We start from the raw sequence: 15,047 nt of genomic DNA on the forward strand, positions 1-15,047 counted from the left end.
ATTGAAAAATAAATATTGCAGATAGGTTCCCCAGACAGTAATCTGAAATTATTGCCCTGAAAATTGTAGAGTTGATAATATGAAACAAGCAAAAAATGCTTGTCTGAAATCAAAGCACAGTGTATTTTCTTGGGAAAGAATTTGAAAAAGGGGAAAACAGCTCTAGTTCTTAATCTGACAGCAGCAAGCCACCTCATATAGTCACAGTCATGCTGAGTCCTCAGTCTTTTCCTTCTCTCTACCCTTCCCACCTATGTAACTTGTAGAGTTTTATATCCAGATAAGTGGATTGGAGCATAAGCAATGAAATGAGTAATGTAATTTGGTGCCCATTGTCGGCATGGTGTTGGCTTCTTCCATTATGACAGCAAACAAAATTCAATTACTGTTTGGATATGAACAATTGTTGCCAAACTACCTGCCAAGTCTATTTTCTCTGTTGGCGTGAAATGAGCAGCTCCATAGAAAGGATGTCAAGTATTTCCACAGTAAAGAGTAAAAGAGGGAGAGAAGAAACAGCACTTTAAGAAGAGGAACTGAATGACAATAAGACCATTTTGGGCCACAGTTTTGCTGTGAAAAGTCCCTAAGTTGTAACAAAGAAAGCAGTGCCAGAGCAGACCCCAGATGGATGTGAAAAGGTTATCAGCTGTGTTTTGTGAGCACTCTGCATCGCCTAGCGAAAAAATGCCTTGCAGCTGGTCAGTGAAAAAATCACTGCCATGCTTAGCATAAAAATATCATTAATATCCTATCACTACCTTCACAATTTACACGCACAACAAACTTTCTCCAAGCCTTTTCAATTAAACCAGAGAAGAAAAGCCTGTGGAAAAAGGTATTCATGTGTACTGATGCAATTCAGAATCTGACTATTGAGTAGCACAGGGCTGTGAATCTACTCTATTTTCCTATGCAAATATCTTTAATCTTCATTTGTTAATTGATATAAAGTATCAAATATCCAGTAGAATTATGGTTATATGTGATTATATTTTAGTAATCTTTCAAGTGGTGGTTGCCATGTAGCTCTTGAAGTCTGGAAGTTTGAAGTAATTATTTTCTTATAGGAAGGATGAATCAAGAAAATAGTAAGAGTCCAGGCAAATATGGGGAAATACAGGCACTTGTCACTTTCTTAGTTTGAGAAAAGGGAAGGGATTGGATTGTAGATTATTTAATATAACCTGGAATATATAGACAAATCTATATTTAGTCAGGTCATTGTATGCAAGCACATGATACTAAAAGTGTCAATTTTGAAAACTTTTTTGAAAACTACTGCAGCTGATACTCATTTGTGTTTTCTGTGTATATACTGAGGATGGGTGCATATGAAAATTTTAGGTATATGAGCATATTATTTTATCTGACTTCAGCCTATGAGATGTGAATTTTAGAAAATGACATGGGCTATAACTTAGAACCTGGAAAAAACCCACAACATTATTTACTGTAATGAATTTCTGCAGAAAGCAATGCTAGAAAAATGAACTGAAGGCCCCATTAAGCAAGTGGTAAATAAAAAGGCAATTTAACCAGATCATTTATTTAGCAAGTGGAAACAGACGTTGTTGCCTCCACTTTCACCTTCCCACTGGCCCCAAAGAAGTTTTTACTGAATATTTTACCAATTACTTCTATTAGGCAATTATTGGGAAAATGCTGATGCCGCTGTCAGGAGTTAAAGAATGCAGTTTCTTGTCTCAAAACACTGTCAAAGCCACGGAAGGAACTTGCTGTAAGATAAGCCACTGAACAAAAAATTCCCACTGTGTGGACTGTGGGAACTTGAGATAAACTCAGACAGCAACAACAGGAAGATGCTAATTCCAGGCCCGGTGAGGCAGATCTGGGTAACCTACCTGGACAAAAGTTTGCAGCGTCAAACAGTGGGAAAGAAAACAAGTTGTGCATGCCATCTCAAGTTATGGGAATGGCATCTACATCCCATGGATACCTGGCACTTGGACTGTATAAAGGTGATACCCCAAAAGAATGACTCTGGGATGCCACCTCTGAGAAGACCAGGGTGAAGAAGGACCAGCAGGATGCCACAGAATCCACAGGGTGGTGATATCTTTCTACTTAACCTGTCTCTTTCTCTCCCCCCATCCCTTCTCCTACTTCTTTCTATCTCTCCACCTCACACTTACTGTTAAATAAAATCCATACTCTTGACTTTGCCGTATGGTCTCGTTTGCATCTTAATTTAGGCAGTCATCTCTTTATAAATGGATCATAACAGCTGCCTACCAGGCTCAAACAGGCACTGATGTAGTGAATCAGATCCCACAATCCATCAAGTCCAAGTTTTAACCTTGCAAGCCAGGGAGACCATTCCCATCCTCCTCACTGCAGAAATAGGTTCAACACTCATGTGGCCCTAACAGCAGTATCAATTGTTGAAATGTGCAGACTTTGTTCTCTGTTTTCCTGGGTTTTGACCCCCTTTTTCACCACCTCTGTACTTCCCTTTTCCCACTCCCAGTCTCAAAGAAACAACCTGCTGATACTTGCTGTACCACCACTGATCCCAGTTTCAGTATGCCTGTTGCACTGGTGCTCCCTTACGTGTTAGCATTAATACCTTTGCACTAGGCATTGCTGATCTTTGCGGAATTTAATCCCTAAAATATCACTGAGCCCCCATTATCTGCAAAGTTGACCGTCTTTCCCGTAATTTCCTCTTATACACCCGTGGACACAGACAGCTTCATGTCACTACCTATAAATTTTTTTGCTCTCTGCTCTGCCACTGCCACATCCAGTGGTTTCTTACAATGTGTCCAGTGATTTTCTTCGTCCCATTGAGCTATCTCAGTCATTAGGCCTAGTCATATATTTTAAAAAATTACCTGTAAACAATATATAACCTATATTGTGTCGTATATATATGCTGCATAATGCATTTCTGTCTGCAGAGGATCTTGGCCTCCTCCATTGTGTGGAGCACTGAACTCCACAGAATCACAGAATGAGTAAGGTTGGAAGGGACCATAGTAGGTCATCTGGTCCAACCTCCTTGCTCAAGCAGGATCATCCTAGAGCACATTGCAAAGGATTCTGTCCAGATGATTCTTGAATATCTCCAGTGAAGGACACTCCACAACCTTTCCGGGCAATCTGTTCCAGTGCGCAGTCACTCACACAGTAAAGTTGTTCCTCTTATTTAGGTGGAACTTCCTGTGCATCTGTTTCTGCCCACTGCCTCTCGTCCCATTTCTTGGCACCACTGACAAGAGCCTGGATCCATTCTCTTGACATCGTCCCTTCAGATACTTGTAGATATTGATGACATCCCCTCTCAGTTATCTCTTCTCAAAGCTGAACAGGCCCAGTTCCCTCAGCCTTTCCTCACAAGAGAGATGCTCCAGTCCCTTAAACATCTTTGTTGCCCTCTGCTGGACCTGCTCTAGGAGCTCCCCGTCTCTCTTGTACTGAGGAGCCCAGAGCTGGACACAGCACTCCAGATGTGGCCTCAGGAGGGCTGAGCAGAGGGGCAGAATCACCTCCCTTGACCTGCTGGCAATGCTCTTCCTAATACAGCCCAAGATACCATTGACTTTCTGGGTCACCAGGGCACACTGCTGGCTCATGGACAGCTTGTTCAGGACCCCCAGGTCCTTCTCTGCAGAGCTGCTTTCCAGCAGGTCAACCCCCAGCCTGTGCTGGTGCCTGGGGTAATTCTTCCCAAGTTGTAGGACCTGCATTTGCCTTTGTTAAATTTCAGACAGTTTTTCTCTGCCCATCTCTTCAACCTGTTGAAGTCCTTCTGAAGGGCTGCACAACACTCTGGGATATCAGCCACTCCTCTCAGCTTTGTGTCATCAGTAAACTTGTTTGTATTCCTATTTTATGTTTTATTGCCTTTAAACTTCTAGGTTGCATTTTACATCAGCTGAAAGAATATTCAGGATAAGTTAGGATATGTGGGCTGCTGAGAATTTTTTCATTTGTACTGAAGTATATCTTTGTCCACTGATGCTGCTAATAGTATGCACACAAGTTAGTTGCATTCATATCAGGTAATAAAGAGAACAAGCTAATGTTCTAACCCAACCATCGTTTTAAGGAAACATTTCAGAGAAACAGACTTCACTGCAAATCTTGTAAGAGTCAAATATTTATATTTCTACTGACTTTCCTTGAAAAAACAAGATGACAGTATATGACAATGCAATGCACTTACCAAAATAATGCAACAGCCATGCTGGGACAGACTAAAAATCTGATCAACCCAAATTTTTAATAGCAGACAAATGATGGCTGCTTTTGCAAAATAAGTATGAAAACAGCACAAACAAATGACAATTCCAGTGCATTGTTCTCGTTTTCAGCAATTTAAAGCTTAGGGACTTCCTGAGTTCAAGCTTGTATCTTTGTTGCTGTGTATGTTTATATCAAGAGACATTGATGGAATTTTTTTCCCCCAGGAACTAGGTCTTTTGGAAGTTAAATCAAATACTATCACTGTTCCAGCCTGTCTATAGTACAATAATGTCATGTTTCCAAACTTCTGCAGAGAGTAAAGTGATCTTGAAATGATGACACTTAGTAAAGAATCAGAAGAAATTCTGTAACAATAAATACCCTTTTAAATTAAACCAGCCTGATACTGGAAGGTAGTGAGCATTTGCATTCCTACTGATCTTGAATGATTTAAGGGATATCTGCAATTTCTGAACCTCAGAGCTATGACAAGAACTCAGTAAAGAGTATCAGTTGCTATAGTCTGAAAGTCATACAGTGGTATGACTATCTTTCCTAGATAGGGAAGCCAGAGTGTGGTTTGTAGACTTGAATTCAGTATACAACAGAAGGAGAGGAATCAATCTCCTGCATTGTAATTCCTCTGTTGGAATTACTATATTACCCAAACAATAAGGACTACAAAAAGAGGGGTATGAGATATAGAAAACATAAGAAAAGGAGGAAGAAGGGCTTCCCATATGACATAGGACAGAAAAGATCTATCAGAGGTACAGATAAACACTTTTATGAAACTAAGATTGGAAAATTTGTGCATTATTTTTATGAGGATAAAATAATTAAATCTTTCTTTCTTTCTTTCTCCATACCTTCAGTGAGTGTGCTAACCTCCAAAATAGTTTAAGTGTTACACTACCATTTCTTTCCATCAATGTTTACTGAGAGAAAAAAACCTTCTATGGTCCTCTAGTGGAAGGTTGTGCTGATGGTTGACTGCTGTGGTCCACCCTGATTCTAGTTTGGCCAAGTTAATAATCAAATGACGATTAGCTCAACATAAGAGGTCAAGAAAAAAAAATGAGGCCAGTGAATTCCAATCAAAGTGATTTTTGTTCCCCAGTAGTTTGAAATAGGACCTGTAGATCATCAATAGCCTTCTCCTTTGTGGTTTTGGTAGTTCCTCATTTTACCTACAGGTTTTTCACAGAATCATGGAATCATTAATGTTGGAACAGACCTCCATGATCATCAAGTCTATCCTTTGACCAATCACCACCTTGTCAACTAGATTACAGCACTAAGCGCCACATCCAGTCATTTCTTGAACATGTCCAGGGATGGTGACTCCACCACCTCCCTGAGCAGTCTATTCTGATGCTTAATAACCCTCTCCATGAAGAAATTTTTCCTGATGTCCAAACTGAACCTCCCCTGGTGCAGCTTGAGGATATGTCCTCTCATCCCGTCACTAGTTACCTGGCAGAAGAGGCCAACCCCTACCTGTCTACAACCTTCTTTCAGGTAGTTGTAGAGAGTGATAAGGTCTCCCCTGAGCCTCATTTCCTTCATGCTAAATAACCTGAGCTCCCTCAGCTGCTCCTTCAATGATTTACTCTCTAGACCCTTCCCCAGCTTCATTGCCCTTCTCTGGACCTGCTCCAGCACCTCAGTATCCTTCCTTAACCAAAGGGCCCAGAACTGGACACAGTACTCGAGGTGCCACCTCACCAGCACCAAGTACAGAGGAACAATCACTTCGCTAGTCCTGCTGACCACACTATTTCTGATATAAGCCAGGATACCATTGGCCTTCTTGGCCACCTGGGCACACTGCTGGCTCACGTTCAGTGGTTGTTGACCAGCATCCTCAGGTTCTTTTCCACTGGGCAACTTTCTGGCCACTCTACTCCCAGCTTGTAGCGCTGCATGGGGTTGTTGTGACCCAAGGGCAGGCACTTGGCCTTGTTAAACCTCATACTGTTGGTCTCAGGCACGTTGGCTTAGAATTATTTGTTTTACAACAGATTCTGCTATACAATAGGTAGTTATCACTTCTCTTTCCAGTAATTGTTTTCAGTACTACACCTATACCTATGATTTTTATAGACATAATTTAACCAACTGTTGTGCCAGATTTAAAATTATGGGGTAGCATTCCAGGAATTATGTTATTCTTGCTTTTAAGTATCCCTTCAACCAACCAATGTAAAACACATAACCTATGGCACCAAGGGATATCTTACTAGATATCAATAGGATTTTTTCAACTAGATCATAGCAGCATCATGTGTGTGCAACAATATCAAGTGTGTTCATGGCCAACACCATATTACTCCAATGTTCAATTATCTGGGATATTTTTCTTTGGTATCTGTTTTACACCTGCTTGAAGCAAATTTAGCATTTTGCTAAATACAAGTTACTGAATGTGAAAATGGGATCAAATTGTACTGTTACCTGAAATAATGAAATATTGTACTAAGCACTTCAGAGAGGCCCCCTGATTTATTCTGGTCCCATGTACCTTCACCCTACCACCATGGGCACAAAAAGTCATTATATATGATGAGTCATTATAGCTCTATGATCACAGAGAACATTTTCTACAGATATTCAATAACCTTCCAAATTACATACTTCACAGAAGTAGGTCAAATTGAGCAGTGATTGAAGACTAACGTTTCTACAAGGACCCAACTATCCAGATTTTATCAAGATAATACTGTTATCCAGATTTTATCAAGATAATACTGTAAAGAAATGTTCTGCATGTTAAGAATGGCTTATCTTTTTGTAATAAAGATCTAAAACTACTGTGAGTAATTCAAAGGTCTTTTCTTTTATGACCTCTTTTAAGTTCCTGCTCTTGCTCTCGCTCTCTTCAGGTGTTATTAAATCATGTTGTACAAGATCAGGGTAAGATCTGAGTCACTGACAGTGTTCATCAGTTCTGCATCAGAGTGAAAGGAAAACAGTAGGGTGACAACATGGAGATTTCTGTTCTTGTGGAATCCTCTGAGCATTGCAGAAACTCATTGACACTATGGAGCTGGGGTGCATCAAAGTGTCTACTAGTGCATGTCTTTGGATAGCAGATTGGCATCTATTCTTTATTTCTTAGTTCTCTTAAGGGACTTTTAATTTTCAGACTTTTGTTCCCGGTGAACAAGATCACAGGAACGCATATTGTAGATTTGTGCCTACCTTTCATATTGCCCTTTACATCATTTGTTGGTCATTTCATTCACCATCTGCACTTCCTTCTAGGGATAAACCAGTCAATAGTTACCACCTGTACCACTTATGCCATTAGCAGCCTGTAGGGTAAATACAGTTTACAGTAGACTTTGACTGGGTGCCCCTGTCTTGGGAAGATGATGTTTCTGATTTCAAACAGATGTCACTGATCAGCAGTGACAGCTCACATCAGAAAGAGAATATGATGTCCCAAGAAGATACAGCTCTGGTCACCATTATTTGACTCAGAAAAGAGAATTACCATTCTGTAGGAAATTCTGACATTTTGGAATCTGTTCTTATTATGATTAAAATGAAAAATACAAATGTCAACATTTTCTAAAAGAGATTTCCAAGGAAATATTTCTTTGAAAATGTCAGAATTTCAGCACGATTTTCTTGTTAACAATTTTGAATCATTAATCTACAAAAGATTATATTTATGTGAATATATCTGCTTTTATACATGAACAGTAAAACATTATTCAGATCAGTCAGACTGAAACTATAATTCACAGCATAAATGAAAGATGATGAAATCATAAAGAAATAGTCTTATCACTGTGAAGTGATAAATCTTCCTGTGATAATACTTTTGTAGGTATAATATTATGTTTAATTATATTGCCATATCGGTTCAATCATTAAAATTTGTAAGTCTATTTCATAAAATCAAGGCCACAAGTACAGTGATTGCTGGTGTTATTTACTTACTGTTAACTCTGATTCAGATAGTTTCATAGTCAATGTTTCATAAGGCACTCAGATAATTTTTTGCATTAAAAAAACCCCAGCAATTTGTCTGTTAGCAGGTGACCTCTTAGGAAGGAAAATAAGTTTTGATTCTAGTACAATAAACCTAGAACTTAAATGGAATTACTTTTAAAATATTTACAATCTTACTTAAAAAGTGATTAAATTCTTGTTTTTATATGTTCTGGCATTTATATTTTCACAAAGGTGCTTATGAAAATTTAGCTATACCACTCCAATAACTGCTGAAAATTTGTTCCAAAGTGTGTTATTTTCTAGACTTCAGTAAATAACAACCTTGAGGTTTATGGTCTAAGTATGCTATTTTTTTCATCCGCTACGTATCCAGCTTTCTTTGATTGCTGGGAATTCATTTGCAAAAGAAACACTTCATAGGCGATACTTCTTATGCTCTGTAGCATTCTTAGATGTTAAAAGGGTCTTTAACTGTGGATTTAATTGCTTCAGTGGGTTTTAAAAAGCATTTATTAAATGTCGTGTTTTGTTGAAGGAGAATCACAAGATACAAGGGACAGAAATCTTGCTTTTCTAAAAGCTTAAGCAGTACCGGTGTATTAAGGTACCTGCAGTGTCTTCACCAGGGCTTATCCCTGGCTTGATAAAGTGTTGAGGATCCATCAGATTCCAAGAGGAATTGGTTTAGAGCACTGTGTGTGCATGCTTGTGTGCGTGCACACAAGAGTGGGATATCATTTACTCTAATGCTGTGTACTGGGAAGTGCCCTTGCTGGCTCTGTGCATGGCCAGCATCCCACAGGCAGGTCTCTGAGACCTGGATATGAGGCCTCAGCAACAGTCATCAGATATTATGCCCTCATGTGGACAATCTGCATTTTGTTTCAACACAAAAATGAAATCATACTGAAATTCTCAGTTAAATTATATATGGAAATTATTAAAATTGTAAACACGTCAGCCTCCACAGTATTTGTTTTGTTAATGAGTTCCATTTATTTTAGTCTATTCCTCTCATTTCAACTAGAGTATAGAACTGAATGCCTCTTGTTAGGTGACACTTGTGAACTCACCAATTTATTTTCCTGAATAAGCCATGAAATGAGATGCTCACCCCCTCAGAGCCATTTTTACTAACCTGTCTTGAGGTGGACATGCACATGCATGTGCACACACACACACACACCCACCATGTGAGCACTTCCCAAGTTATGTCCCAGTGGCAATTCCAGAATTTTTTTCTGAACCATAAAGGCCACATGCGTAAATAAATTTCAAAGAGACTTCTGAACACTGATCTTGTTACAAGTGTCCAAGATGCAAGCCTCTGCTGTACCGGCTCTGCTTCCTTTGTACCTATCTTATCTGTTTTTGGCTAGCATTACCTCTAAGAATCTGTAAAGGGGTGCTGTTGGAAGTCTGTCAGAATCCCTCTCCACCTCTGCGTGCCAAATGATGGGGAGAAGCAGTCAGGCCATATCTGCATCTTCTTGTAGCTTTTTCTCTCTCCTATCTCTGCTCTGACCTCTTGGTCACCTCTCTGCAGTTCATTGCTGTCAGTCTCATCTATGTGCATATTTCACAACAGCTTGGTACAACCCCTGTGTTTCCCCTGTTCTGGGGCTCTAACATGCACTTACTTCAAGAGCACAGCACACACATTTACATCTAGGCTTCAGGTTCAGGTACTCCTCATTGGAGACAGGCAGATAATACTGCTCCCTGTCCTTCCCTGTCTTGCACAAGTACATGCGTACCTTGATACAGTCATATGCCACTTGATGCAGTAAATTTTCTGCACAGTTCTCTTGAAAACATATTTCCATTGATTTATTTTAGTCAGTTATCTGTCACATTTAAACAGATTTTATCAATCAAGGCCTCCCTGTGTGTGGAAATCCTGTCCCTGTCCTACTAATAGTACTGGCTGTTTTATAATAGATTAACAATATAGTGCCAAGTTAATCTTTCAGGTCAGTGAATCTTCCTTAAGTCCCACTCCGTGCAGGTTGGATAATAAAATCAGTTTATGCTACTACACAATTTAGAACTGCAACATTTAATAAATCTAGATATTAATTTGACTATCATAATACCAGATATCAGCATCCTAAATAATTAACCTGAATTTTAAAAGTATTATTTTTTCAGACAACATATTTATTTGCAGGTTATTACATGGCACAGAGGACTTGTCTTTGCCAAATACATTTTTCATTCATTAGTTTTAACCAGTCTCAATAGATCTGACTGCCACCATGCAGAGAAGTAGAACAAAGTAGATAAGTGAATGAATTTCCATTTTATCCTAAGCTCAAAAATTCTTCAGGCAAATCTATTCAAAGTACATATAAATTAAAATATAATTTGCTCTTTTTTTCCACTTCAGAAGTTAATGCCTGTGTTCTTTGTTTAGTCTCTATTATTCATAGCATGTCAGGTTCTAGGTCACTGCATACAGGCAGCTGATATTTCACAACTGATCTTAGTGGGGCTTAATTGGCTGTCTTGTGAAAATCATATATTTCCCAAACAAAGATCAAAATGCATTCTACTGGTAGATCCCTTTTTCCCCAGGAAAATATCTATGAGTGAGCACTTCAACAAAAAAATACGATGAGCACTGGTATTGTTTCTTAGTTTAATTTTTCTTCAGACATAGTTTGATTTTTATTATTATTTATGGAAATGGCTGTTATGGACTTCAGGGATAAATGCATAAAATTTTCTTCCCTTTTTTGGATTTTATTTGTCAGGATTCTTTGTGCAGAGTTGAGGTCTTTTGTAATGTGATCACTTGAAGATTTCAACCTAAACCTGATATGACAATACAAACCAAAAACATACCCAATATAGAAAACATAGACGTGGTTTAATTGCAAAAAGTCAGCATAAAAATCTTTAAACATTCATCTATCCTGACATCATCTCTTGGAATATGTCTGGATAGTGGTTCCATAGGGTAGGCTTTTGGGGGGTGCAGAAGAGCATTATTAATTTCTCCAATGTTACTTTTTCAAATTAGTGATTTCTCCAAATTTATTTTATAAATGTCTAATCATTATAGCTAAATTGACTTATTTCTACTGAAAAACATTTCTTGCTAGCTCTTTATTGAGAACTGCAGGTCAACATCCTCACCCTGTATTCCATCTTTGGCTAAAAGCATTCTCTTATTCTATATAAAGGATTTTCTTAAGACCTGGAGCCTTAGTGACAGATCTAAGAGACAGCCTGTCCTGTCCATTCACAAAGATAAAACTCTCACTACCTTGCATCCCAGCATCTGAGAGGATTTTTTTTTTCAGATTAGAAAAGACAATCCTCCTTATTAATAACCATAGAGATACTGTTACAAATATTTTGTTTCTACTCCTTTAAATTTTAACCATTATCCACCTCATTCTCTATTCTCCCTCTGCATACCCATTCTGTACTGTGTTAAATATAGCACCCTTCTCTGTATCCATCTTTTATCCAGTAATTTTTCCTTGACTAGACCACAATCATATTCTCTGCCACCCATCAGGAAAAATTTTCAACCTTTGCTACTTGGAAGGAGCTACTTGTACACAATTGTACTTGTCTTTATCTTCTTTAAGTAAATTCCTTTTTTATTAAAATCTCAAGGGGAAAAAATAATGGAAAAAATCAGGCAACAGATATGGTAGCAGGACTGTCTGTTGTATTGATGTGCATGGGTTTTTTTCCAGTGCTTGTACCTATCTCATGTTTCATCCCTTGTGTTTAGAATATTGATTCTCTACAGAAGAGACCTTTTTATTATTGTTGTTATTACTTTTTAATACAGTGGTATGCTAGCCCATGAACGAGATTGATGCCAATATAGCTAATGACAATAACAACATTGGAAACTTACTATGGGAAATGATCATGCTCTGAATGCTTTTATGACTGGGGAACTGCAAAAAATGAACTTTTTACTCTCTTTTCCTTTCCATTGAACTCTGACCTCTCTCTATTTTGCAATATAGGCACCACAAAATTAATTAAGATTCTGGTCCAGGGCAAGGTGTTACATGTTATCTGCAGTCACTTTAGGAAAAAATTATCATTTAACTTTCTGCCACTTACATTAATGCAATGAAACCAGTATAAGTTACATACAGTCTTCGGGCAGTATTTTCTGAGTCACACTGACCTTGTGTCCAGTAATGAGACTGTAACCAATCAGCTGTACTGTGATGATGAGCTGGAGAGCCTTTACACTAGAACGTAAATTAGAACAAAGAACACATAGCTCCAGCAGATCATTATGCTTCTTTGTGACATGTTATCCCTTCTACTTATTTCTATGGCAATGGTGCATCTGACTGTGAACAAAGTAATAAGAATGAGGAAATTCTGTAGTCTTAGGTTGCTTTATAGAATTGTTAAAACCAAGACAAGAAGAAAGCACTAAATTCACAAGGCAGACTGAAACCATACAAATGTAAGGAAAACGTAATAAGTTAAGCACTTAAATGTAGTAAAGTGCTTTAGACAGGCAAAGATTTAGATATATAGGTGTCATTTGACTTCCAGAAATATAAAAGATGTTTTACCACCTAAAGCTCCTCTTGAATATAGGTAAAATTCAAATTTTTAAAATGTTAAATTTAACCAGTAACATCACTTTGAAGAAGCTACTCTTATTTCACATTTAACCTATATTGAAGAATGTAAAAAGAACTTTTAAGGACTAGGTTTTGCTTTCAGTGAGATTTATAAAACATATTTTTCTCCATGTCCAACAGAATATATTTCAATTCCTTCTCTCAGAAAGAGGATATAATGAGGATAATGGAACTTAAATCAGACTATGGGAAGACTCCAAATCTCATTTTCTTACAGTATTCTGGGTCTTCATTGTTTAGAATTGGATTTTCCCTATAGCAATTAGCTAGTCCCCTATAGTTCTGTATAAAGTCCCCTATATTAAGCCAAGCTATAAAAAAATCATTCCAGTACCTACAGTATGTTTTAAGTAGAATTTAGAAACATACATCCAAAAGAATTATCTGTAAGAATACTGTTTAACCTAAGAACTGCTTAAATGTTCAGCAGCCCATATGGGATTCATGATCTAGATATCAAGATATCTACAGTGTCTGTAGGGGTTTTTTCTCATGTCTTGGTTCTACAATGGCAGCATTTGTGTATGAGCTAATCATTCAAAGTTTTTTATTATGAATGACCAAAACTATATAAAGTACAATTCAGTTCTATTTTAGGCATTAACATTAGGATGAGATTATGCCATGGAAGTACCCACTTCAATAACCATAAGGAGTCTACTTTGTATGCATATGTATTTACTCAGATGACTCATACCCCATTGGGTCTACATTTTTATTAGAAAACTTAATGTGTTGCCTGTTGTGTGTGCCCAAGTTCACCTTCATGGAGCAGTTCACCAGCTTTTGAGTGCCTCGCTTGTACATAAGGCTGTTTCTAATTCCACACTAGACCTAAATCTGCTGAGTTGAGTAATCTGGTAGGCACAGCCTGAAAACAGCTATGCTGGAGTGACAACAGAGAGCACATTGCTGAGGACAAAAATCCGTGTGGGATCATGCAAATTCCAAGATGCAAATGAGGTACACGAGAAGTGAAAACTGCTTTAGACTGAAGTTTTGTCAAACCTAAGAAAACAATTTCCTGCTCAGTCAACGGGTTGCTTCTTCAGCGTGAGGATGGATGTAAACACCCTCTGGAACACTGTATTTGTTCTGGATAATCACGTATTTCGTGCTGACTTGTGATTTCCACACCCAGAGGCTGGCATGAAGAAATGGTAATGCACAATACTTGTTGTGAAATTTATTGCTTACATCTCAATGCTTAGTATTTAGTGCAGAGAGAATTCATCTACTCCAAACCAACCCACTCATATTCAGAAATACAGAACATATTAAATTCTTTGAGAGAGGAGAGAGACACTCATGTGCAACTAACATAAGATGGTACACTTTTTGAACCTATTAAAAAAGGAAAATCTGTGCTGCCATGTGCTTATATGTTTATAAAAATAAGTTGCATCTGTATAGAGTTATCTTTATTTTGAAAGCACTTATCTGACAGAATGGTTCCTATTCCAGTAGGTTCACCTTCTCCCTATGGATTCCCATAGTTGTATACTTGCCTGGTGTACTGTTTTGAAGCAACAGATGCTATAATATCAAAAATATACTTCTGAGACACAGAAAGTGGATAAAAAGCCAAACAGGAAGGGATTTATTTCTTTTTTTGAAATTGAAATTTCCTTATGTGAAAATTACAAGAATTTTAATGTATTTTAAATTATTTTTTTCATATCTCAACAATCAAAGATAATAGGACAGACATTACAAACATAAAGGAACAGTATACATCTTACCCTTCAAAATGCAAATACATGTAGTATTTGCATTCACACTTTCTGAGGCAGCTTTTGCCTGAGGGAGGCTCTCAGCTCCAAGGACCTAAACTAAAGCTAGAGGTGAGAGAAACAAATAAGTACCACATCTTTCTGCATCCAGAAGTGGCAATACTGATAACATTATAGAATCTAAAACTTGCTTGACACCCCTACCTCATTTACTATGAAATTATCATTTAGTAGAAAGACACATTGTGGCATGAGAGCCTACCCCATAAGACCTAAAATCCAATCAGAGAATGCAAACAATGCAAGCCATCATGCAAGTTTAACTCCTGGCACCAGGGTGCTGTCTTGGTGTTGAATTATGCTAAAACCAGCCTGGTTTACCAGACTTCAAATACACATCTTGCTTTTGAAGCAGGATTTGACAGATAAGCTAGTCTGCTGGCCTGTAGATCTATGACTATCAGTCAATAACTTCATCTTATAAAAGTCCAGTCCCCTT

At 38.0% G+C, this 15,047-nt stretch overlaps 1 long non-coding RNA gene across 1 annotated transcript; it reads right to left on the minus strand.

The window, feature by feature from the left end:
• Window positions 1-2,868: 2,868 nt before the first annotated feature.
• LOC127474592 (uncharacterized) lies at window positions 2,869-12,455 on the minus strand. Its single transcript, XR_007905906.1, has 3 exons — window positions 12,341-12,455; window positions 7,417-7,475; window positions 2,869-3,901 (listed from the first exon to the last, which is right to left on the minus strand). It is a non-coding gene; the product is annotated as an uncharacterized LOC127474592 (long non-coding RNA).
• Window positions 12,456-15,047: the final 2,592 nt, after the last annotated feature.

Source organism: Manacus candei, unplaced genomic scaffold (assembly GCF_025592945.1).
Source record: "Manacus candei isolate 608988 ecotype Guabito, Panama unplaced genomic scaffold, ASM2559294v1 h1tg000043l, whole genome shotgun sequence".
Taxonomy (NCBI): domain Eukaryota; kingdom Metazoa; phylum Chordata; class Aves; order Passeriformes; family Pipridae; genus Manacus; species Manacus candei.